General features: G+C 37.6%; 1 protein-coding gene across 1 annotated transcript in view; it reads right to left on the bottom strand.

Annotated features, from left to right (window-relative positions):
* DGKB (diacylglycerol kinase beta) overlaps positions 1-13,249 on the bottom strand; it is a 1,123,143-nt gene extending 1,109,894 nt beyond the window's left edge. Inside the window, exons 1-2 of the mRNA XM_086397581.1 lie at positions 12,548-13,249; positions 9,603-9,697 (exon numbers count right to left, since the gene is read on the bottom strand). The gene's annotated coding sequence lies outside the window, so the exon portion shown is untranslated. The remainder of the gene's footprint in view (positions 1-9,602; positions 9,698-12,547) is intronic.
* Positions 13,250-13,505: the final 256 nt, after the last annotated feature.

Here is a 13,505-nt window from a genome sequence, read left to right as displayed (position 1 = left end):
AAGGCGTGAGGTCTTACTAGGGGTAGAATCCTGTAGACATGTAGTGGGGACAGACAGGTAAAATCAAATGCAGGTCAGCATACAAATCAAAGATTGAAGACAGTGGACCAATTTGCTTTTCATGAAACAGTTTTACAGCAGGAGATTGATAGGAATGATAGTCCAAAAGAACTATTATGCTCACATTGAGGAGGTCATTCAGCTCAAGCTCCAGAAAATATTTTACCACCGGCAAGGGAAGGTCAGTGAATATTTTTGCTGGGGAGTAACATGACTTAAAGTATTTTTAAAAAAGTGATCTGATTGTGTTGAGGGGGAAAGATAGCAGAGAGATGAGGTAAGAGGCAGTAAAATGATACAGAAGACTTTTGCTGGAAAACTGTTGCTCTGCTTCACTGTTTTCTGAAAAGAACAGTCTCCTCGTTTCTGAGTCCCCAAAACTCTTCTACCCTTTGTTCAATGTGTAGCCTGGCCCTGTCAGGGTCTTACCCTCTGTATTCACCAAGTGTAATTTGACATCCATTCCGAATCTGTTAGTGGCTCAGTGGTGCCCAACTCTTTGTGACCCCATGGACTGCAGCCCACCAGGCTCCTCTGTCCATGAGATTTTCCAGGCAAGGATACTGGAGTGGTTGCCATTTCCTTCTCTAATTCTAGCTCAATTCTAAATTTGCCCACTTGCTCCTCAGAGCCCCATCTCCTCCCTTCTCCCACTCCTTCCCCTTTGATCACATTTCTTTTTAAAAATACATCTATTATTGCTACTTATCTTGAATTGTTGTTGCCGTTGTTTAGTTGCTCAGTTATGTCTGACTCTTCTTGACCCCCATGGACTGTAGCCCGCCAGGCTTCTCTGTCTGTGGGATTCCTCAGGCAAGAATAGTGGAGTGGGCTGCCATTTCCTTCTCCAGGGAGTCTTCCTAACCCAGGGATTGAACCATATCTCCTGCATTGGCAAGTGGATTATTTTCCATTGAGCCTGTTACTTAGTTCTGAACCTGTTCATCTAGACTGTCTTGAAGACAGGAAACTGTTTTAGTCACTTACAAACTCAGAAAAATTGCTTGTGAAATTTGAGTTAAATAGTAACAGCAAGGTACACGTTGTATGTCTGATGATTTTCCTTACTCTTGGATGATTTAAGCAAAGAGTAACAGACACAGCATGTAATTAGATTCCACTGTACCACCTGCACAAGATAAATCATAATCATGACATCCTAAATACTGAAAATACTTTGAGGCAATGAGCTGCTGAATCAGTATTCATCAAGTTTAGGCGTATAAAACAAAATTCCAATTATCTATCTGAGAAGTATATTCTATACAAAACTGCAGAGACATAAATTAATGTGAAAACATTTAAAACAACATGGTTGTCTGGATGATACATTACAGCACATACAACCAAGACTTAGTTAAGCAGAGAGGACAGCCTGTTACGCAAATATTGACTTTTCAATACTTATCTATTCAGAAATAATGTACAGCTCGAGATAGTAAATTCTCAATTAACTTTAATAAAGCTGATCAACAGAAAATGAAACCCTTTCTAGTAAAGATAAAATATCCATGAAGGCAGAATTAATAAATCAAATGCACTACACATGCTGATTTCATAAATAAAACTCTTAAAAATTATAAAACAGCTTTTAAAATCAAGTTCTTTAACATGTTACTAGGTAATATTTGCAGAGAAGGCAATGGCACACCACTCCAGTACTCTTGCCTGGAAAATCCCATAGATGGAGGAGCCTGGTAGGCTGCGGTCCATGGGGTCGCGAAGGGTGGGACATGACTGAGCGACTTCATTTTTGCTTTTCACTTTCACGCACTGGAGAAGGAAATGGCAACCTACTCTAGTATTCTTGCCTGGAGAATCCCAGGGACGGGAGCCTAGTGGGCTGCTGTCTATGGGGTCGCAGAGTTGGACACGACTGACATGACTTAGCAGCAGCAGCAGCAGGTAATATTTGACATATACAAATATTATACATGTATAATCTATGAAGCTTAATAACAAAACAAACTTCCCTCTCAGAACTAACCACTCAAATCAAGATCTATAGCATTTCTAGCATCTCTTGCTTCGAATATGTACTTTTGACTTTATTTTTGAAGTCTCTGAAATATTATGGTATATGTCACTATTGTTGACTTGCTTTTCACACTTGTTTCTAAATTTCACACAAATTGGTAACTGTTACTGTTGCTGCTCGTTCATTTTTCACTGCTTACAATATTCATTCTCCTATAAGTGGGCTTTTTAAATGCTTCTAGCTTTTTATTCTTGATAGCATTGCTATAAATATTTTCTGGACTGGTTGAGATACAGAATCTTCTGAGGGCAGGCAATGGGTGGAGGTTAGAAATAGAATTACTGGATCATTTGGTGTATGAATAGCTGCCCTTACAAGACTGTGCCAAATTGATTTCCAGTGTATACCAACAATATGTAGAAGTTGCATTGACTCACATCTTTGCTATTAGTTCACATTTTGCCAAAATATATTCAAATATGGGCTATGTATTAAATATATTAGATCCTGGTCATGATAGGGAGCAGGAGGGAATAGATTAAAACTAGAGGTTCAGGCTAAAAATCAGCAAAAATACACTAACAAAAAGAGAGGTTGCAGTTGACAATAATAAAAATGTAATATAACTTATATATTATGTTTAAGTAGATATACAAGTAGAAAAATGTAGTACAGAAATAATAAAAATATGCCATGAAATGTAGAAAATTCATTAAATACTTGAAACTGACCTAGAATAATGAATAAAAATTAATTTGGTTAGCTATAAGAAATTAGGTTTACACTTATTTTCTCTGCATTTTGAAGATACTATTCTAAGATCTGTCACATCCATATTGCTGTTGGCAAACACTGTCCATCAAATTGTTGAAATTTGTCCTCTAATATCTTTAAAGATCTGCTTTTATTTTTTTTCCATTTTGTGTTTCCCTCTAATAGTTTTAAACATTAGTTACTTCTACTCTATTTTCAGCAGTAATAGAAATGTCCAGTGGTCATTTTCTGAGATATTTCCTTTCTTTCATTTATTCTGTCCTCCTGGGATTTAAATTACATATATACTAGGACTTCTGTAATAGCTAGAGCTCACTTTTGTTTTTTCAATCCCCTTGCTTCTTTGTGTCATACTGTAATTTCTTCAGATCTGTTTTTCAGTTCACCAGTCTCTCATTAGTTTTGTCTACTCTATTGACATTGAGTAGTATTGACTATACATTGATTTTTAAAGTTATTTCAATAATTATATTTTTCTTTCTTAAAGCTTATTTTGGTTCTTCTAGATATCCCAATCATTTCAAAAAGTTTGTTGGCTTTTCCTTTCTATTGCATGCATGCTCAGTTGTGTCCAACTCTTTGTGACCCCATGGACTGTAGCCTGCCAGTCTCCTCTGTCCATGGAATTTTCCAGGCAAGAATACTGGAATGGGTTGCCAATTCCTTCTCTAGGGGATCTTCCCAACACAGGGATTGAACCCGCGACTCTTGCATCTCCTGCACTGGCAGGAGGGTTCTTTACCACTGAGCCACCTGGAAAGCCCTTCCTTCCTATTATGTTATGGTTTATGTTTTTATCTAAATATTTCACGTATAATTATTTTATATTTTATATATGATGATTCTGAAGGATGCATAACAAAATATGCCACTTTGGCACAAGGATTATTCTCAGTGAAAGGTACTTGAAAAACAGCACATGTAAGAAGAGCATTCTAATTTTCTCTCTTCTTGGTGGCGTGTGCATGTATGTGTTCAGTCATGTCCAACCCTTGATGACCCTGTGGACTGTAGCCCATCAGGCTCCTCTGTCCATGGGATTTACCAGGTAAGTGGGTTGCCATGCCCTTTTCCAGGGGATCGTCCCAACCCTGGGACTGAACCTGAGTCTCCTGTGTCTCCTGCATTGACAGGCGGATTCTTTATGAAGGAACCACCGAGGAAGCCCTTTCTTCCCAGAATAGGAGATAAAACCCTCATATAAAAATGGCTTCCCCGTATCAGGAGAAAAGAAACATTCTTTGATGGGTGCTAAAACCTAGAGAATTCTGTACAAACAGATCTTGCTAAAATAATTCTTACCTTCAATTAGCCTCCCTATATATCTTACTTTTTCATAATTGCCTCTTTTTGTTCAAACTAATATAAAAAATATTTAGGTTTTATTACTTCTTTGGATCTTCCTTTCATTCTGTCACATAAAACTGATATTTTCGTGTTTATCTCTTGGTAATACACTTTATGTCAATTAAATTCTCCGGCCCATCTTAAAACCTGAACAAAGTAAAGGTTAAGTTTTACCTCTCATACAATTCTAATAGCTGAGGCAATGGGGGCTCCTGAAATAACGCTGATTTTTAACTCTCACTCCTGGTCCTCCATTTTCGTGTATGTTTGGTGTTCCCTGATTATAGGCTTGTATTTAGTTGAATTAGTGATCTTTCAGAGTCGATATTTATTTCTTCCTCTCAGCAGCAGGGAGCTACCAACTGGAATTGATTTATTCACCTTTTAGTGTCCTGACCTTCATTTAAAGAGCCTAAGGACTCCTATCTTTGCAACAGCTTGCTGTCCAGTGACCTGACTCCAGCACTGATGGTGTTTATGTTGAGAGGCACCACACCTTTTGGGTATTAAACAGGCTCCAATTTCAATTTTGATCTTTTCACTATCTTTGTTGCTTTTGTTTGGTCTCCTTGGAGATATCCTCAACTTTTGATTAATCCAATAATATAATAAAACCATGGGCTAGGCAAGATTTAGTTTATATTCCTAAAGGCCATTCAAAGCAATTACTGGGAATGAAATTTTACAAGTTTGACATTTTCAGAGGTTAGTACATCTAGTACATACTTCCAAGTAAACATGCTGGCTACATTATTTGGGTTAATTTTCATATTGGTAACTATAGCACAAAATCATCTTTGTAAATTAAACTGATATTAGTGTCAAATAATACTGAATATTTTGGTAAATTTTTAGAACTAAACTAGCACTTTTACTCCATCAAGTAACAGAGTTCCCTTAAAGCATGTGTTAAAAGACCTTGGGCTTCCCTGGTGGTACAGTGGATAAGAATCTGTCTGCCAATACAGGGAACATGGATTCGGTTCCTGGTCCAGGAAGATCGCGCCTGCTATGGAACAACAAAGAGTATGTGCCGCCACGACTGAGCCCTCACTCTAAGGCCTTCAAGCTGCAACTCCTGGGCCTGCGTGCTGCGACTCCTGAAGCCCACACACCCAGAGCCTGTGCTCCACAGCAAGACAAGCCACTACAGTGAGAAGTCCACGCAGGGCACTAGAAGGTGCCCCCGCTCTCCACGGCTTGACAAAGCCAGCCCACAGCACCTAACACCCAGTGCAACAAAAAACAAATAATTTTTTAAAAAGATCTTAGGAAGTCGGCATTTCTTTAGTCGGCATTTCTCCTCCTCTCAAAACATTGATTAGTGTGCTTTTGCCTGTGGGCTTAGCCTTACGCTAATTTCCAAAGTCAAAAATTATCTGGGCTACAGGGTATTCATTGAGTCCCAGCTGCATACAATGTGAAAATGGAAAGGAAAGTGATAGTCGCTCAGTTGTGTCTGACTGTTTGCAACCCCATGGACTGTAGCCTTCCAGGCTCCTCTGTCCATGGAATTCTCCAGGCAAGAATACTGGAGTGGGTAGCCATTCCTTTCTCCAGGGGATCTTGCCAAGCTAGGATTTGAACCCAATCTCCTGCACTGCAGGCAGATTATTTACCATCCGAGCCACCAGGAGGTTCAATATGAAGTTTCAGAACTCTCATAACATTCCTAATCCTTTGGTCCTTACTCACGTATGCATGCTAATGACAATAATGTAGAACATATGAATCACAATCCACAAACCCAAGTACTCAGCAAATAGCCATCTTAAATATGTATTAAAATAATCAAATCAGAATGGATTCTAAGCCTTGGTACATGGCAGGTGGGAAATTCTAATTAAGCCATTATTAAGGCCCTGTTCTTTTTTAAAGTCCTGGTGAAATATGACCCGGAAAAGGAAGTCTAACACACTAACATTTGAACTGTAGTCATCACAACTAAAACTGGATAAGTGTGAAGAGGAAACTGTTTTAATGGTTTACTTGTAGTGCTCATGCTGTCCAGAGAAACTGGGAATTCTCATGTTCATTGTTCAGTATCCATAGTCTTTCTTTACAACCTTGGTTTTGATGTCTTCTCACCTACTGTCCGGAGAAGGCAATGGCACCCCACCCCAGTACTCTTGCTTGGAAAATCCCATGGACAGAGGAGCCTGGTAGGCTGCAGTCCATGGGGTCACTGAGGGTCAGACACGACTGAGCGACTTCACTTTCACTTTCATGCGTTGGAGAAGGAAATGGCAACCCACTCCAGTGTTCTTGCCTGGAGAACCCCAGGGATGGGGGAGGCTGGTGGGCTGCCATCTATGGGGTCGCACAGAGTTGGACACGATTGAAGGGACTTAGCAGCAGCAGCACCTACTGTCAGATAAGAGGAAATATTTCTCTCTTTTCTCGTGATGTTTCAAATTTTCCTTTTCTCCTCTACTTACATTCATAAACAACTCTCCAATTCCTTCATCCCAAGGCTTTTAGGCATCAAATGGCAAGAAAAGATGTATCTTTTAAATGACTTTTACTTTTGGCCCAGCAAGGCAATTTGTCCTGAGGCTTTGGTGCAACACCAAAGATCCCGCCTACGTCAAGGAAGGAGAGGGAGAGGGAGAAGGGCAGAGAGACAAGACCAAAGTATTATCTTGTCACAATAATTACTGCTAACATTTCTTGAATGCCTGATACATGTAAGAGATGGAGCCAAGAAACTTACTGCCATCTCATTTCAAAATAATCTTATGAAATAGGTATTATTATTATCTTGGTTTCACAAAAGGCTAAAAAGAGTTTAAATCACAGGCCCTGATCTCACAGTTACTAAACTGAATAACCAGGGTTTAAACCTCAACAATCTGACTATAAATTATACTGCCTTTGGTCATTGATTAGGCTCCTGCAATCTTGCTTGTTCCCTAGTTCTTCTTTTGTTGTTTTTTGGTCATTAAGTCATGTCTGACTCTTTGCAAACCCATGGACTGTAGCCTGCCAGGCTTTTCTGACCATGGGGTTTCCCAGGCAAGAATACTGGAGCAGGTTGTCATTTCCTTCTCCAAGGGATCTTCCCAACCCAGTGATTGAACTGCATTGGCAGGCAGACTCCTTACCACTGAGCCACATGGGAAGCCCCAGTTCTTCTTTCAGTAACTACCTAAGTTATCCATCAGACAGGACCTAGCAACCAAACAACAAAGTTACCCATCTAGGAGTTATCCATCAATTAGCCTTAGATGTCTGTCTGCCTTCTGACAGTTTTCTCCTAGGATTTGGAGTCCTTTTATTATTGAATCTCAGGCTGATGAATGGAAATCTCCTTGTCTGTTGACAGACTTCTCTAATGCCAATTTCTGTTCATGGCCAGCCATTCCATAGAGTCCCCAAAAGTCATGCTTTGCAAATTTTTTGAAACAACTTGCTGCTACTGCCCTAAGCCCTTCTGTGACACACTGAGGAGGTAGCACAGGCTGCTCACCTCGTCTGTCCCATCAGTAGGGCTATGTTTTGTGCCTCTCTCTTTTCTCATTTTTCCCTTTACTAGACATCTGGTAGGACGCACTGGATGCCAATGTACAACGAATGAAGCATGTAGATTCCAGTCAACTGAGAGGTCCTTTAACAGTCAAAGTCATTTTGATCAATGAGTAAAATATTAACACTCTATATACATTGGGTCTTTGGTGTCATATTTATAATCAGAAGGAACTTAAAAATACACTTGTACTCAGTCAAGAAAGTCTTACAGGGGAAAATAGCATGGAAACCTTCTAGTTAAAATATGTAAAACACACACCGTAAAACTTTCCACCACTATAAAATAGCTTGCCCACTGACATGTCATGTTTTCTTAGAATGGAAGGAGTGATGGGCAGATTTTGAGAATGACTTTAACTGTCCTGGCAAACACTATCCCAGTACTGCTCATTTTGCAAATGTTCAAATGTGGTGATTAGGCAGAAATTAGAAAGCAAGAACATTTAAAAACAGATAAATAGCACATGGTAAATTATATAATAGAAAATTTCATAGTATAATCAAACTATGATAAAATGTGTATATACCACTGATCAACTGAAAAATCTCACATTTTTATTACTTGGCTAGTATAAAAAGACAAGTATCTGTGTCAAACTTGAATATCATATTTATAAATATTTCTCTTTCACATGCATAAACTGTTATCAGACCCAGAAAGAACACTGATTTTTTAAGATCTGGAATCTTGGGCTAAAATTCGTGTCACTAGGCAGATGAGTATGCCACAAAAGTGCAGTCAAACTTTCTATAGGACAATCCAAAGAAACTAGCATCTGATTGACTTTCTCAGTACGTTCTATACCGTATCTTTGATTTATAAGCAATAATTATGTTGTAGTTACTTAAATAACACTGGAGTACAGTACTTTATTCAAATGTTTCACAGAATAGAAATTAAAGGTTGAAAATTTAATTAAATAAGTTCAAAAGGTTATTTACCTTTCATCCACAAAAGCATTAAAAAATGCAAGTAAGAAAAATAAACAAGTACGTGACTCTTACAAATACCCTAACATTCTCAAGTGGTGTGTAAGTGTGCGGGGAGTGGTTCACACATATTTTTAGTAAGCAATAATAGATGTTTCCAAAATATATTATATTTACCTATAGCAGCACTTCCTCAATTATGATTATGTATTTACATACCTATCTATGCCTGCCTCTTTATGACAGGCTACAAAGTTTTAGGAATCATTAGAATTTAAGTGCCAAGATGTTCTGAAGAGTCATTAGTGTTTGGAGAAATTTTAATGTCTTATTTGCAAGGGAACAGGACAGGTGGCATAATAACTTCATTTACATCAATAGGGTCAAAATATCACATGATTCCTGCACTAAAAATTTTAAAGATGAAATAAGATATTGAATAAATAATATCTCAAATGCCATCTTCAACTTGCTTCCTATTAATAACATCTGAAAAATAATTGCTTTCTGAATGCAAATGACTACAAAAACCTTATTAAATAAAGTTATTAAAAAGCCTACTCAAAAGAGAAAGGGGATATATATGTGTGTGTGTGTGTGTATATACATATATATATATATATATATATATATATATAGCTGAATCACTTCATTATCGTATGGCAGAAACTAACGCAATATTGTAAAGCAACTATACCACAATAAAAAAATTATGTAAAAGTAATAAGTCTAGGAAAGCATGAATACAATGAAATTTATTATTATAATAGTTTTAAGTTTGTTGTAGCTATATAAACATATATTCAGAACAAACAACAGAATAGAAATACATCAAGATATTAATGATGGTTATCTCTAGACAGTGGTATTATGGGTAACTGTCTTTTCTGTATTTTCCATGTTTTTAAAACAAATAAATTCTAGTGTTTAAAAGAAAAATGAAATGCTATCTTTTTTACTATATCTTAGATGAAACTATTCTCACCTTTCACGTTTATCCATGTACTTCACAATGTCAATTTCCATTATTCTCACAGTAGAAGATGCTAGGATTATTATTTGATGTCTCTTTAGGATATTCTGTAACAGAGAAATTTAATGATTATTACACGATAACACCACAGAGCAAATGCTATTATCTATATCTACTTTCTTCCAAACCAGAGGAAACTGGAAAGCTTTGATTTCACCTTCAAATTTTAGGGATAGTATGATCTAAACTGTTGTTCATAAATAATGATTTAAAGGAAAATCTACATTAGAAAAGAAGGAAAGGTACTTTTCTTATTAAAATGTCTACAATTACATATTTCTTATGAAACTAAAGTAAAGCATAGATCTAATCCTGTGCTCAAAACATAATGAAATCCTGATATACAATCATTTAGTTAATTCTGACACACTTTATAATCTTTGAAATATAAACATTAAGTTGTGTCAAGTTAATGCTATAAAAATTTTAGATTTTTGGTAACTGACTCTTTTAAGTCTGCAAGATCAGTATTTTCTTATTGTAAATCTAACTTAAGTCACTAGTTTCTTAAAAGAAGCTGGAATCTAAATAATTTATATATGAAATGAAGCTTAACATGTGGCTCAAACACTGTAATCCCAAATGAATTACTAAAAGAAAGAAAGATAGAATTATTTAATATTGCATGAAAGGTAGGGTTACATACCATGCCTTTTAATAATCTCTTAATTTTTTAAAAAAAGGTTAGCTTTACGTTTTACAAAGTGATTTTGTCTAGACAAAGGAAATAATCAGCAATTTTTGTCAAAGTTCTTTTCATTAAAATGAAGTGATTAGATATATAAGTTGTCTTGGTTGTGAGAATGCATTACAATTTTATTAAAATTAAACCAAAAAAGACCATATCACATTACCTTTATTGCTACTTAAAATGACCTATTTGAACAAGGCATAAAAATTCAGTGTTAAAGGCACGGTTTTTCTGGAGGGTGCATGCTTTACGGATAAAAGTATTACCACAGAACATCCCCTACAGTTTACTCTAGTGCTCTCATCATTTCAAAATTACTGAAGTATTTACAGCATATACTTGTTAATGTCTTCATAAAATATAAAGACAAAAGCTAGGTTTGCAGTAAAATTTCAGTGTGCTGGTAACTTTACATGTGCTTTTTAATAGTCACTCTATTATTGAGTTCATATTCTATAGTATATGATATAGTATCACAGATATAAAATAGCAATGACTTAAACTTTAAAAGCATGGAAGTCCAGACTAATGAGCACTCTGCAGGCTCATTCCCTCTTGTTCCTCTGCTATCTCTAGGGTTGGCTTCCTCTCCTCAGGATCCAAAACTGCTCACTGCCACATTCACAATTTAGTCATTAAAAAACTGTGTGAGAGGCAGTCGACAGCACAGTCCTTCCTCTTATAAGTTTACACTTGGAACTTGCATCCATTACCTTTTAAGGTAGCTCATTGCTCATCATTTAATCTCAAAGCTGCAGCTGGCTACCAGGGAGACTGGAAATTGTAATCTCTACTCTGGATGGCTTTGTAATCAATTAACAATAAAGAGCTCTGTCTCTATCAAAGGGAAGAATATATACCAGGAGAAAAGAAACAGTACTTGCTGTAGTCAGATTTGCATAAACTTTGAAAGTCTAGTCCCTCAAAACCACAATGAGATATGACCTTACACCTGGTTATTATTGAAAAGATAAGAAATAGTAAGTTTTGGTGAGGATGTGGAAGAAAAGGTAATCCCTGTGCACTACTGGTGGAAATAAAAATAAAACAATAAAACAGTATGGAGGGTCCTCAAAAAATTAAAACTATCATATGACCCAGCAATTCCACTTTATGAGTATTTAGCTGAAGACAACGAAAACACTAACTCAAAAACATATATGCACCGCCATGTTCACTGCATTACAATTCACAATAGCCAGGATATGGGAGTAACCTGAGTGTCCATTGCTGTATGAATGAATAATGAATACATAAAAACAGAATATTACCCAGTCATTAAAAAAGAATGAAAAAGAAGAAAGGAAAAACAATAGGCTTATAGAAGATTCACCGATCAGCTTGGAGGCTGCCAGAGCAGTGTGGGGATCTAGTGGACATGAGTCTAGTCCCTGAAAAATTATAATGGTTAAAAGAATACTGAAACATAGAGTCCTTCCTTGATTTAGATATTATACTTGTACTAGATCGATGATCATTATTTTGACTTTTATTCAATAATATGCCTGTCATAGGATCAAATTCAGGTGTCAATTTTGGAATCCTTCCCAACTCTGTAAGACTGATGCCCTAACAAAACCAAGACAGCTAAATTTGGGGGGGTGGTTCCTACAGCAAAGATTCAAAACAAGTCACAGAAACCCAGGTGAGTCTTGTAAAGGCTACCAGAAGGAATCAGTTACTAAAGCTATTATAGTAATACTGTTTTTAGCAGTGTTTCTAATTTAACTTCAGTTACATTTTACATCTGTGCTTACCATTCATCTTACATTTCAGTTTTTCTTTCCAGAATTGTTTTCCTTTCATTTAAAGTACATATTTTGGAATTTCCATTATGAAAAGGTTCTCTAATGCCTCATTAAAAATAGTTTTAAAATTCAAAAAAAAGTTTCTTTACTAGCAAATTTCTTGTGTGAAATTTTGCTATATTCATGATAGTATTATGTTGACAGTTACTTTCTCTCAGCACATTACGACAATATTCCCTTGATTTCTATTGGCTTTCAAGGTTGCTGTTATAAACTCAGCCATATAATGACTTCTTCTTTTAGTCATAAGCCTCTCTCTGAGATTTAATTAAGACAAGAAGTAACACTATTACTTGACGTAGATTTAGAACTGTTTTCACAATTATATTAGAGTCACACACTTGAATTGTGGCCTACTTTATGAAGACAGATAATAGTTACGTTTATTTAGCACTTACTATGTGCCTAACCGCTGCAGTGGAAACTTCTCATCTTATTTGTCTAGTTCAGTTCTCACAATAAACCTGAAACGTTTTGCTGAACGCGCTCTTCTTGTCTCTGTTCCATGTTCGAAATGTGAGGCTCACGAAGTTTGGACAATCTCTGCCATATCCCTCAGTGAGTGAGTGAGGCAGGAGCAGGGAAAAGACTGGATTCACCTGGACAACATAGCCCCGCTCCGGTGAAATTAATTCAACACGTGAAACTGATTCATCTTCTTAAGGTCAGGAGGTGCAGCGATTCGCAGCCCGTGGGGCTAAGCCAGAACTACATTTCCCAGAATCCTTTTCTCAGAGGCCTCAGGTGAGTGGCCACAGGCGCGTTTTGCCTAAGGTTTGGAAGGCGTGAGGGAAGCAGTCGTTACCCATCATAGGGCGTCCAGTTAGCTGTGGTCAGTGTCCCAAGTCCAGTGCCTACCGATGAATTCAAGATTGCCTCGCTGTTTCTTGCTCCATGTCCTACTCTTCCGCCAAGCAGCCAGCTGTGGTGGCAAAAGCAACCCCGTCCCCAGCCTCCTGCCCCATAAGATGCAGAGGTCACAGCCCCGCAGAGGCCTCTCTGGGCTCGCGTGTCCTGCTTCCTCGGCTGCAAAAGGCTGCCTCCCGTAACCCCCGGTCAGTGTCCACCTTGCCATCCATGCCCGTCCTGAGGGGAGCTGGCCTCCAAACCCACTTTCCCGACCTTCTTTCTCCAGGCCTCCCACGACAGTGTGTGGTCCTATGCCTCCAATATATCCGTTATTCTATTATGCAGTAAGTAATCGCATATCCCTAACTGAACCCTGACTGAACCCAGAGGGAATATAGTATTGAATTACTGCTCAAGTACTGTTTCCAAAACCTTCTTGTGTGCTCTCCTTTAAGTACAGATATTCTGGTTGCTAAGTAAGGCCACGTTGTGACTTTTATGGGCCCT

This window comes from Bos grunniens, chromosome 4, assembly GCF_055505025.1.
Source record: "Bos grunniens cultivar Pamir isolate PY7600 chromosome 4, Bosgru_T2T1.0, whole genome shotgun sequence".
NCBI lineage: Eukaryota > Metazoa > Chordata > Mammalia > Artiodactyla > Bovidae > Bos > Bos grunniens.
Note: the sequence above shows the minus strand (reverse complement) of the source record. Positions and strands in the feature narration are given on the sequence as shown.